At 39.6% G+C, this 13,350-nt stretch overlaps 1 long non-coding RNA gene across 1 annotated transcript in view; it reads right to left on the bottom strand.

Moving 5' to 3' along the window:
* Positions 1-8,473: 8,473 nt before the first annotated feature.
* Positions 8,474-13,350, bottom strand: part of LOC127358967 (uncharacterized) — a 71,273-nt gene continuing 66,396 nt past the window's right edge. The window contains exon 5 of the long non-coding RNA XR_007882569.1: positions 8,474-10,226. This is a non-coding gene — a long non-coding RNA (uncharacterized LOC127358967). The remainder of the gene's footprint in view (positions 10,227-13,350) is intronic.

The raw sequence follows: 13,350 nt of genomic DNA, 5'->3' as shown, positions 1-13,350 counted from the left end.
GATATTTTGACCAATGTATCGAATAAGAATGTTACAGGGTTCACTTGTAGTGAATTAGCCTTGCACAATTGTATTTATAGTTCATTTTGTTTTTATGTGTTGTTTCAATTTGCTATGTGAAGCACTTATTAATAAAGTGAGTTGAGTTGAGTTAAATAAGCAATGTTTGCTTCCAGTGTTCCATATTAACTTAAAAGGTGCTGATACACAAATGTTGTGGCCAAAAAATTTAGTTACTACAGGTTTGAGTAAAGAATGGGAGTAGGTCTTTCATCATGGAGCAGCGGTCTCATTTTAAATATGATGCAAGACCTGTTATTTACACCTTCAACATGGTTTTCCTACAGTGTTGTGATGGCAACACTTTCATAACAGGTTGTAAAAATGAAGCAATTCAAGCATGTCAAGACGTGTCAAACATCCTACAAAATAGGAAAATAAAGATATAAATCAACCAGGCTGCTATTAGCGTAATGCAGATGTAGTGGTATCTGTGTAAATGATGGCCAATAAGTAATAAAAAGTTGCTTTAGGTCATTTAGAAACAATGTCATCGTTACATCGTTTTTCACCAGAGAGCACTGACAAATTGAATTTTTGTTTAGATTTATTCATTTGGCAGGCAGTTTTGTGACGTACACATGAGGACAGTGGATTTACTCTTGGAAGAGGCAGGTGTTCAAGCAGTCTGTCAACTGTAAAATGCCATGATGATGATGAAAACTGCATGTTTAGTTCATGCGATATTAGTATCAGCCTCAAAAATCCAAATTACCAAAATGTATTTACTTTTCATTTATTTATGTATCTATTTATATCATTTTGTATAATATACTGTCAATATAATATAATGTACAGTTATATAGTATTGAATCAAAAATGTAACTTGAGAAAAGTAAAAAAATTGCCTGTAACAAAAGTGAAAAATTAGTTCAGTCTAAACTAAAAACTATACTTGGATGTAATTGTAAATATGAAGTTGTTCCAAAATAAAAAAAAATCATGTTGAGTAAAAAATTGTGTATGGTGGAAATAATCTTTTTAATTTGTGTGTATGTAAATTTATGTCTTTTGCTGAAGAAATATCTTTGATTAATGCTAAATCATCCAAATCATAAATATAATCTCAGAAAAACTATGCTAAATTTAAGTTTAAAAAATTACTAAAATTTTTTAAAGTTGATCCAAAGTTTGAAAAAAAAAAGAATTAAGTGTACATTAGTTGGATTGTTCAGATATTTATGTATCAATTTCAAATCCACAGTAACTGTTGGTTGCTATTCAATATACTAAACATTCATGAGTAACAGTTTAGCATATCAATCATGCACCTATAATGGATTGTAGTATTGTAGTATTCACAGATAACCCAATCCATCACCATTGTGCAAAAATTCTTAGTTCTCGACATTATATTTGGGTTTAATGTGATGTTTTTTTATCTTGGAGCCATGTTTATTGTGGAACCTCCACTAAAGGTCCTGTGTGGCATCATGACGATGTTCTAGAACAAATGTAACATTCACGAACATTCAAAATTTTGTCATGCCACTGCTTGCAAGAGAACAGTTCTCAGTTATCTAATGTAACAAGGAAGACTTGAGAAGACCCAACCTTGAACAACTTCCTACAAGTAAGTCACTGTTTCTTTCTGTTTCTGAAGTCAAATTATGTTGCAACTGAAAACCAGAGCTGAGAACTGGGATGAAAAAGAGTTGTTTCATGAGCCATCAGCAGCCAGCAGTAGTTGCATCTTTTAGATTTTATTCAAGTCAAAAGACAAAGAAATAAGGCCTTGTAACAATGAGAGTTAAGAAAACGCAGATTAACACACTGAGCTGTCTTTCAACATAATATTTAAAGAGAAAAAGAGCAACACCTTTTCTGGGCTTTTCCCTCTTTTCCCTTTTAGCTCTCTGTAGAACAATCTATTCGTTATGGACCCAGATGCGTACCCGATCCCGAGCGACTACGAGCTAGTCGACTTTGTGAAAAGTGGGGACTATGGAATTGTTGCAAAGTGCAAGAGGAGGGACACCGGAGAGTCTGTGGCCATAAAACTCTCAAGATACGTAAAGGTCGCCACGCAAGAGGTTGGTTAACTAGAATAAATTATATATTTTGATGTTAACAGGTGCAGATCTGATCTGATCTGTTAATATCTAAATATGTCAAACTTGTCATGTGCCCTCAGGCGACCATTTTACAAGAACTGATGAGTCACAATCTGAACCTGTACCATGTTGTCAAGTTCTACGACTGGTACCAGATGAACAACACCACCGGTCTGGTGTTGGAATTGCTGGATATGAGCCTCACGGACTACATGAAGGATGGTTGTCTGCCTTTAAAAGACATCAGACTCATCATCCAGCAGGTATGGAAAGCAACATCCAAACATCTATCCGATTTTAAACTGTTTGAAACTTTCTAACGGTATAACTGTTCGTGTATCTGCAGTTGGCCACAGCATTTGATGCACTGAAGCGTGTCGGAGTGATCCACGGAGATGTGAAACCTGACAACATCATGCTAGTGAAGGATCAGGAGCAGTCCTTCACAGTGAAGCTTATTGACTTCGGCATGGCTTTTCACACATCTGAAGCCAAGGTGGGCTCTTGTCTCCAGATACCTTATTACAGGTGAGGTTTATAAAGACACTGGTTGTCTATTTTCTTCTATAGCATGTTTGCAATATCCCATTATAAATAGATACTTAAATATGGCTTTTCTTCCACATTCAGGGCTCCAGAGATCATGTTAGGCCTCCCCTTCACTGAAGCCATCGACATGTGGTCTCTCGGCATTGTGATGAGCTTCATGATGCTTGGAGATCTAATTTTCCCATGGAGCTGTGACTATAATCAGGTAAGTAATTAGGTTTACTAAATATCTTTCTTTCTAAGACATCCAGTACTACTGCATCAATATACTGCACCCGGCCCCGATTTATCATGTCAAGAACAACTGGGCTGGATCTCATCATCCCTGTTGAGACTGTGTTTTCGTCTACAGATTAAGTCCATTTGTCAAATCTTGGGCAAACCAGCGGACCATCTTCTGGATGCTGGTCTAAAAACAGAGGAGTTCTTCAAGAAGAGCAAGACCTCTAACAACCAGTGGACCCTCATGGTAATTTATTTAACTTTTTCGAATTATACCAGATAAAGATTAGATGAAAGTAAAGCCAGTTATCGCTAAAGACATCCTCTCCTTCTTTCAGTCTGATGACCAGTATTGGAAACACAAGATTTCCTTTGGCAACAAGAGATTTGCCTTCAGCTCCCTGGACGATCTTCAAATGGTAAGTAGGTGGTTGTAGGTTCTGAAAAGTGACTTTTATTGACTCCTTTTTCATGAATCAGGAAAGTAACTTCACTGCTGTTGGGTCTGTTTTCGATATAAGTTAGGTGATGAGCTGGAGAGCAAAGCCGAAGCAAAAGGATGGAGGCAGTGCATCAAGCTGCTAAAAGCGATGCTTCAGGTGGATGCTAGAGAGAGGATTACTCCCAGTGAGGTCCTCAAGCACCCATTTATCACGCAGAGCTACTTGAATGAAGCTCTGCAGCCAGCAGCAGATGAGCCGAGTACCAGCCAGGCCCAGAACGACTTCAGGAGAACAGAGACTGATGATGACAGGTACGTTATCAGTTCATTCATCTCTCTCTGAGGCCGCAGATGCTGTCATATAAAAGTCAAACCTTCACTCAAGTGGTGAACAGCAGGGACAGTTCTAACCATGTAGTGGCCTGGGACAGAAATTTCTTTGGAGGCCGACAGTAGCTGTGTTTCTGTCAGTGTATTATTATTATTTTTTTTTTAAAGTATTTTTTGGTGCTTTTTATTGCCTTTAGGCGCCCCTATCAGTGTATTTTTATGCTCAAAGTATTGCATAAGAAAGGTTGATGGTTTGCCGTTTTCAAAAGAGTTAATGTGCTTAATGGGAGATAGAACAACCTTTTCCGAATAAATTCATGAGTGATCAGCTCTTTCTGCTGCGAGAAAATGGAACAGAACTATAATTAGTGTCAGTGGTAACAACTGTGTTTAACCTACTATTTTATGTCAAAATGGCTGCTTAGAAAAAGGTCTATTAGATGGAAACACAGGTACTAAACCACATTACCCTCAGCCTTCTAATGTGTACCTGTGTTAAAAATGTACCCATATCCTCCCGAATATACTACTCTATAATTGACTTGACTGTGTGTGTGTTCAGTACCCACGCTGGCCAGGTTCAGGACCAGCAGGGTAGCAGAAATACATTAGAGAGCCTCAGCGACACACTGAGTTGTGACACTCTAATGCTGAATGCTGACCCTGCTGCAGATCCTGACACTGCTCAGGACAGCCAGGGTAGCAGTGATACCGCATTAGACTCCCTCACTGACACGCTGAGTTGTGAAACTCTAATGCTGGATGCCGACCCTGCTAAGGACACCGAGCAGATCCTCCGAGACCTGGAGGACACCACATCAGGTACAAAATAGGTGCCTCCACTTAAGCCTGAAATGTCGAGAGCTTCCACATTGTTGTTAATCTTACCATAGACAGTGGAAGGACTTTTTGTGTGTGTGTTTTTCTTTTGTTTCAGATGACAGCGAGTCCCATCAGGACAGGAAGAAGAAGAAGAAAAAGAACTGCATCAGATGTTTCTTCTCGGGGAGGAGGAAGTCATTTAGCTGTTGCTCTGTGGAAGTTGAGGAGTAGAGTTCTCAACTAACAAAGCAGCATTGCTAGCCTTCATAAGCAGTGAAGTTCTGGGTCCAGTATGCTTAAAACCAACTCAACCATAAGAACATTCACAACGTAACAGTCATACGGTGTGATGTAGGGCTGCACAAACAATCCCAATCATGATTTTGGCTTCCCACAATTAAATGAACTTGATCGTCTACAATATTGACATTTAAAATGCGTGTATGGCTCATAGAAAATTCAGCTAAACATCAAATCAAGTGGTTCTAAACTAACAGCCAGCTACTATGGGTGAGATGTCATGGTTTCACTTTTGGGGAGCACCCTGCAGCTGCAGCCTGGATAATTGTATTCCCAGAAAAAATGCTATATTTAGTTACCGCTAACGAAAACTTTTTTGGAATTAGATTTAAATATGTCAGGGAGCAATGGAATAAGAAGGAGCAGCCACAGTGAGATGTTAGAGGAATAGCTGCGGGCAACATGCTGCACACCTCCAACCTCTCAGCCAGGTTGCCAAAGTTACCACCACTGTCGCTGTTCACTGACTCTTGTGCCCCATAAAATGAGTTAATATCATAGCATTGTTCCTTTTGCTGCCTCTAGTATTCTGGGACCTGTAGTATTTAGTGCATAATACAGTAATGTTCTAATCTTGAAACAATCTTGATCTCAATATTGATCAAAATAATCACAACTATTATTTTGGCCATAATCGTACAGCCCTAGCGTGATGTCCAGCCACACGTATTTATAACTATTTACGGTCCTGACCTCTGCCAAAAAACTCTGGGTCTTTGTGTCTTGAAACAATTAATTCTACAAATGAGGATAACACATTCAGACACTCCCTCCATGAAGGCATTCACGGTGTTGCTGGGACAATTATACAGTAATGATTATGTTAAAACACAGAAGAACAGGAGTATAAGTAGAAAACGTTTTACTACTACTACATTTTTACCTGAGTACGGTGTAGAATGCAGTATTTGTAGTGAACTATTTTCACAGTGGGGTTGGTATTAGTACTTTCACTTAATGAACCTGAATTCTTCCTCCACCTCTGGTTGGCACACCCACAACCTAACTGTACCTGTGTGTTACAGACTGATCCTTTCCCTTTACGAAAGGTGGGTTCCGATGTGGTCTCCCTGCTCCGGTTCTGTCAGTTGTTTGGGCCCGCTCCCTGGCAGCATTCCCTGCTGGGTCTTATGCTAGTAGTGTTTAAACTTCCCAAGTCCAGGTAGAGTCAGTTACTAGGATAAATACATAGCTAATGGCAGCTCGCACTTAGTACGGTTAGAATATCCGACTAATGAAAAGTAGGTCGGCTTAGAATCTTTACTGTGAACAATTAAGTTGACTGTTAGGGGACACCCCTAGAAGAAGGAATTATTTTTAAAATGATTCTTTTTCCAAACGTTACATAGTCTCACTGTATTGGGCAGCCTGGTGACTCAGTGGTTAGCACTGACACTCAGTCCTGGGTTTGAGCCCAATCCTTTCTGTGCAGAGTTTGCATGTCCTCCCTGTGTCTGTGTGGGTTTACTCCAGGTACTCCGGTTTCCTCCCACAGTCCAAAGACATGCAGTTTAGGTTGATTAGAGCCTTGAAATTGTCTATGAATTGGATTGTCTCTATATAAATCAATACACAATACAAATAAATACAGAAAACTGATTTCACAAATCTGTCATGTAAATGTTATCTCTTATAACCACTTATTTATACTGCATACATACACATCAAAAGCTGTATGACCTGTGTAATGCTGGTCTAAACAACTGCATATGTATTTAGTAAGAAAACACTCAAACAACAAAAGTTTATCCAAATGTTTTATTAAAGATGCTGCTTATATTGATAATTAGGTACATTAAACATTGTTTATAAAAAAAGAGAGTGAAATAGTGAACACCATAGCAGAAAAACATCACATGCAAAAGAGAAAGTCAGGGGGGCCTAAAGTCACATTACAATCCATTCACACATTGACAATGAAAAGTGATACGTTAAAATATATAAGTCTTCAGAACCTTACATATGGCCCCTTTAAATATTATCATTATCATTTGCTTTATCTAATGTTAAACACCTCAGTGTCTTTATCTGTTTTTGTCTTCTTAAACTAAGTCACTTTTCAAGGCGTTTTCCCTTTCATCTTGAAATGCTATAAGGAGTTCGGTCTAGACCGGCTCTATTTGAAAAGTGTCCTGAGATAACTTCTGTTATGAATTGGCGCTATACAAATAAAATTGAATTGAATTGAATTGAATAAAATCTAAAAGAAGTAACAACAGGGGGCTACTGATGGCTCATGAAACGAATCTGTATATTTCATTCACATTTCATCCCACTTTCCAGCTCAGACTTCAGAAACCCTGGTATATAAAGCTGTTCAGTTTTCAATTCTTCCTTGGAATTCAGTTTTTACACCAGTTACCTGATTGTGTGGATCCACAGGTTGTGTACAGTCCTCTCTCTGTGTCACATTAGTTCCAGAACATCTTCACATTTTATGTAAAACATTGAATGAGTTACAGGAAATAAAAACACTGGACAGTATTGAAAGATGCATTATTGTACTGCTTGTAGACATTTGAAAAGGCCTTTGTATTCACCTCCAACAACTTAATAACCTTCAACAGGTGTTCTGTGACGTCTATCAGCCTCTAGTGGTGATCAGTAAGAACTGCAGCAACATTGACTGGCGGCTGGCAGCGTAAATGACTCAAATAATAGACTCTTTTACAAAAGATGCAAGTAAAATAGATTTATTAGAGCTGACATCAAGTTGGTAGAAAATAAAAACATCATCCATGATTTATCTCTTCCAGCTCGGGTTATGAACAAAGAGCCAGTACTTACTTTCTCCTGCGTGTCCCGCGTTTTGCTGCAGACTCACAAATGCATGATCCACACTTTTATAACCGATTTCAAATGGTGCTAGAAGGCGGCAGCGGGCTCTAAGCACCAGAGGAAATCAGTTATCTTTTTGTGGGGAAAGAGGAGGAGGGAGGAGGAAGGGATGTCCCGTGCTTGTTCTCCTGTGGCTCACTCACTGCCGGAGCTGTCCTCCTGTCCCCAAGAACACTGATTTCAAATGGTGCTAGACAACGGGAACACACATCTAAACCACCACGTGAAACCAGCTTCTGGGGGAAGATGTTTTTGGTGTTGGATCACAGCTGCAGAAGTGAGATGAACCCACGGCAGGGAGTCACTAGCCCCATCGGTTATAAATAAGGTATTTTGTTGATATTCTGTTGTGTTTTATTAGTTTAAACATACAAATATTTTGTAAATAACCTAATTGACAAATTAATCATTACTCAAGGTCCACTTACTAGCTTTTTCTTCATGAACATGAAAACAGTTCTATTCACTGATGAAGACAGTGAAATAGAGTAGAAAACTTTAAAAAAGCTACTAAGTAGAACTTATATTAAGACGCATTTAATCATAATTTAAAAGGTCCAGTGTGTAACATTCAGGAGTATGGTAAATGGACCTGTACTTGTATAGCACCTTTCTAGTCTTCCGACCACTCAAAGCGCTTTTACACTACGTGAGACATTCACACATTCACACACATTCATTCAGTGATGGCAAAGTCCATCGAACAGAAACTAACATTCATACACACTCACACACCGATGCATGGCAGTATCTTGCTCAAGGATACTTCGACATGTGGCACCAGGAGCCGGGGTTCCCCACAACCTTCCGATTAAGGAACGACCCGCTCTGCCTCTGAGCCACAGCCGCCCTGTGTCAGAAATATAATATAATATATTATAATATATCTTAGGTATGTTGTTTGAGTATAATCATCTGAATATTGGAATTGTGTGTTTGTTAGCTTAAAATGTTTTTATTTACAGAGGGAACGGGTCCTCTTCTACAATCTGCGAGATGGATTGACACAAAAGTTGGTATAGATGACCAAAAAGCTGTAAAAGTGATGACATTCCCATCAGCTTTATGGTACTTTGTGGTTAGCACTAATTAGTATGCTAACATACAAAACTAAGATGGTTAACATGGTAACATGCTAGCAATATAATTGTCCAGACCATCGACATATAAAGATGGACGACATGACAGCTCTCCAAAAATGAAGCCAAAATATCTCGATTGCCCCCTGGTGGCTGACTGCAGTAAAGGTCATAAAGCCCACTGCCTTGGTGTTAGCAAAATCAAAATACAATCAAATCATTTTTTTCCCAAAGATGGTTTCTGGAATTTTAGGTTGTTTTTACCACGTATGTTCACTTTTATGATAAGTTAAGTTTTTGTAGCTATCAACAGGTGATTGACAGCTGAGTCCTGCTGATTGTCCTGACTGAGCAGCCGTACCTGTATCTGGCTTGTTTTTACAGTGGGAGGAAGTGGAGATGTGATGTCTTTTATATGTTGATGGTGCTGACATATTAGCATTAGCATTTACTTCAAAGCACTGCTGTACAACCACGCTAGCTGCCTTACAAAGGTATTTTTATGCAATGTGTAATATCTTTTGGGCTGATAATATTCCAGAAAATATATACCGGTTGGTTCCAGGGCAAAACAGGGAGCACAATTGGTACCGACAGAACATTTTTGCCCCAGATCAGCAGGCTAATCCAACATGTAAAACCTATATTTCAAGGTCAAGAATTAAAGGGGCAAAATATTTTTTTGTCATATTTTCTGAAATCTTATTATTCTGACAGGAAAAAAATCATGTTTCTCTCAAGATAGTTGATTGTTTGTCTGAATAAAGCATCAACCAAAAGTGTCTTTCCATCCATCTCGGCTCTGATTGGTTGTTTTCATTTGGGGCCTGGTGGATTCTTGCAAATGCCATTAGCACTACAAGGAGGAGCCAGAGGAACCTGATTTTTTCACAGATGATCTGTCTTATGTGCTACTGTCAGGATACAGTGACAGTTTCAACAATAATGACAAAAAGTTATTTTCATAAAATGACCTACTGCAGCTTTAATTTTAACTCTTAAAAAGGCCTATTCTTTGTCAATAACGACAGTAATTCAGTCACAACAAGGACACATTGAATTTGCCATTCAGCCATGCTTCAACACACACAACACACATCACTGATAGTCAGAAGTTAGTTCAGTCATACTGTTTCCTACTGACACCCTCCCTGCAGTACGTCCATGTGTCACTCTGTCAGTTGATGAGCTGTTCTGGCAGAGGGGGAGAATCGCGACTGAGCTTCTTATTTAAAGGACGTCTGTTTTAAACATGAATATGGTTGTCATGGCAGCGCAGCAGTGACATGGACGGTTGGTACGTGAAAACTCGCCTCCAGCAGCAGAGAGGAATTGAAACAGAACAGACATCACAACAAATAAAGCTGACAGCACACAACTGCAACACCCATATCAGGATTCAAAGGGGGAGTAGTCCATTACATACGGAAGCACAGTGTCGTTATATATATTCAGCATATAATGATGTGGACTTACTTTATTCGACACCACGTTTGGGTACTCACAGCCTCATCCTTTCTGCCGTTGATCCTGCAGGGAAGAAAAGTTGAAAGCCCTTGTGAATGTGTGTATGCATTAGTATTCATGAGTGTACTGTACACACCCCCTAACTCCAACAATAGCTCATTTAACAACCGCGAGCTAAAGCTATGTGACATTGAGTGCAACTGATTGTACCTGTCCTGCAGGTATGGATGGCAAACCTTGTGTGCATGTGACAGTGACACACCTTTGCCTTTCCTCAACACTCCCATCCCCACATGTGAATGGGAAAATGAGCCTTTAAAAGCCTATTAATCTTTTTTTTTCTTCAAACATTTTTTAAATTCTAGCAAATCAGTAAGGTTACTTTACTTATTGGAAGAATTCCTAATGACAAAATCTAAAGGTTAGAAAGATCTGTCCTATATAATCAAGAAAATGTAGTTTTGCCATGAAAGCGAATTTGCTAACCCATGCCCCGTTTAGCTACTGTTGCTTCGCCAGGCTACACAAGATAACAGTGGCCCACCCAAAATTCTGTAAGTAGTGCTGCCTTTCTGACAACATTATTGTTTAAATAATCTTTATTGGACTTCAATTAACAAAACCATCACTGGAATAAATGCATTAAAATATGCTACTATTCAGATATGGATCTGTATGTATTGTTTTTGTTTTTCTGGATACAGATCCATAAACTTGTATACCATTGTATCTTTCCGGATACAGGTTCTTTTTGTCCAGTATACAGTGTGAGTATAAAAGGTTAGGGTTATGGGAAAGCAGAAAGGTGGAATAAAACATGTAAGGTGAAGTAATACAACATACTACATTAATAAAAACAGAGTTTGTCCAGCTTTAGAAAATCAGTGAGATTATTTGTTAGAACAAAATCATTACATAAGTCTGATTTATACAGTAGAATCAGAAGGATGTTGAGTCTGTTCTGCAATGCGGAGAGATTGTACAACCTAACCATCAAATTCTAATCACTTGCTTAAAGAAAAGTCCGATTTTAAACCTCAACACTCGATTAAATGGCTTGTTAAAACGGCTGCATTGTTTTGCCGTCCTCACACCTCTGTGACATACGAGCGGAGGAGTGCATCCAGCTCTAGGAATGTACAAACAACGACAGTGTGCGTGTGGTGTCTCGTGTCACAGCACAAAGACCTCTGTAGGCTGCCGTTTGTGGGAACCGGCACCGAGCGCTTATGTAACTGGCCAGGTTGTCATGACAACAAGGCTACAGTAAATGCTGCATTGTCCCAGCGGCCCTTACAGGTGTTTGAGAGTGTCAGATGACAGGTGTTAGAGGGGGAGACAATCAGTACGTCCAGGTTGGATCTTCATTTCGGGTTTAATGACACCCTACTGTTCGCTCGGGAGGGTTGGGGTGAAAGGGGAGGAAGCTGGACAGCATTAAACTAATCAAGCAGATACCACCTCACACTGAGATGCACTTAAATTCATGACACAATATTTTGTCATGCTGTCATGTGTGGCTTAACACGCTGCCTGAATCCTGTAATTCAGCTTAATGGCACAAGAGGGGGACATGACATCTAAGAAGCTTCATCTTAGAAGTTCCACTGCGGCCCTGTGAGATAGTTACTATGGTGATATGACTCCCTGCGTACCCACACAGGGGAAGCTCTCATCTCCCCTGCCCTTAGATTAGGGAGGTCAAAGGTCAGGGTCAGTCTTGCAGCAGCACTGGCAGAGACCCAAACTAGTGCTAATAACACAACAGATAGAGGAGGAAGTTAGAATGTCGCATCCTTTTTCACAGTATAATGCAGTCCAACGAGGGTATCATTTCCTTGACTTCAATTGTTACAGTGTAGTACGAAATGTATAAATAACAGGGACATGTCACTTTTCTTTGTATTAGAAAGGAACAAAAAAAGAGGAAAAAGAGAGCATTAGAACAAATCTGAAACACTGTCATAAAGGCAGTGGCATTCAAATGAGACAGCTGTCCCTCGCTACTGTTACAGGCACACTATTATTTCAACTAAGACAATATTCCACATTTGAGATTCATGTAAGCAGCATATTCTGTCGGGATATGCATATGGGATGTACTAATATTCAGGTTTTCGGAGCACTCTTTGGACATGTATTCAGTGCATTTGGAATATGCGTCTCATCTGGGTTTTTACTGCAGCTTTCTACAGCTCTGTGCGTTGTAAACAAACCAACTAGCCAACAGTTTGCAAGGCTGAAGTACAGATACATGTACAAAAGAAGAGCCCACGTTATTGGTTGGAAGGAAAAATACAAGCTACTTTTAGGCCAACAGATTTTAGTTTTGAAATGAGAAAACCAAAATCGGGAAATGAGCTGTTTCTGTTTTTTGTTTTGAAAATAAACAGAAATATAATTGGTAGTTGATTTCGGTTTTCTCATTTCCAAACGAAAATCTGCCAAGTTCACTGACCTTTTGAACATTATGAAAAACAGGTTTTGCATATGCGCAGGTATCGCAAACACCGACCTTTTCACAAAGGTGGTTGATGAATGAAAGAGGGAAGCTGTGTTCGCACGTTACAAGTCCGAAAACAGCGGAGACCTCATGATGCTAAGAGGCAAAGCGGCTCAAGTGGCTCCGGCTTTTTACCGTGGGAGCAACATGGCAGCAGTTTGAATATAGGGAAAGTGAAGGAAAAGAACAAGAAAAACGTAGCAACTGTTACAGTCTGCAGTGTGGTTCCATACGATGATAAACCCAGTGGATCATAAAGAATAATTACCATATGAAGTGAAGTTTCACTTTCTCTCCGTCTGTCCATATGCATGCTCCCTCCTAACCGCACAAGGTGATTTGTTACACTGAACCATCTGGGACGTCGTCGTTGGACACCGCTTGGAAAAGAGCAAGCACTTTCAAAAAAATATTTGGCAGGTGACTGGATCAGTCTATCACGGGTGAACTTCAACCAATCAGATCAACGAAGTAGTCAAACTCTTGAAGAGTGAAAACATGTTTTCCATCGAGAAAAGTCTTCAGTGACATTTATTGCTCTTCTTTTGATAAAGAAATACTCTCTGATAACCTCGTCACACATCAGCACGCACAGCTAGCGTTAAACCACGGCCACATGCTGTAGATTCCAGTTGCTCCTCATAGGACGCTGTTCGGTCACTAGCACATAGCTCAAAGCCTGGC

The sequence above is a fragment of the Dicentrarchus labrax genome, unplaced genomic scaffold (assembly GCF_905237075.1).
Source record: "Dicentrarchus labrax unplaced genomic scaffold, dlabrax2021, whole genome shotgun sequence".
NCBI lineage: Eukaryota > Metazoa > Chordata > Actinopteri > Moronidae > Dicentrarchus > Dicentrarchus labrax.
The sequence above is the reverse complement of the archived record's forward strand: the minus strand, read 5'-3'. Positions and strand labels throughout refer to the sequence as shown.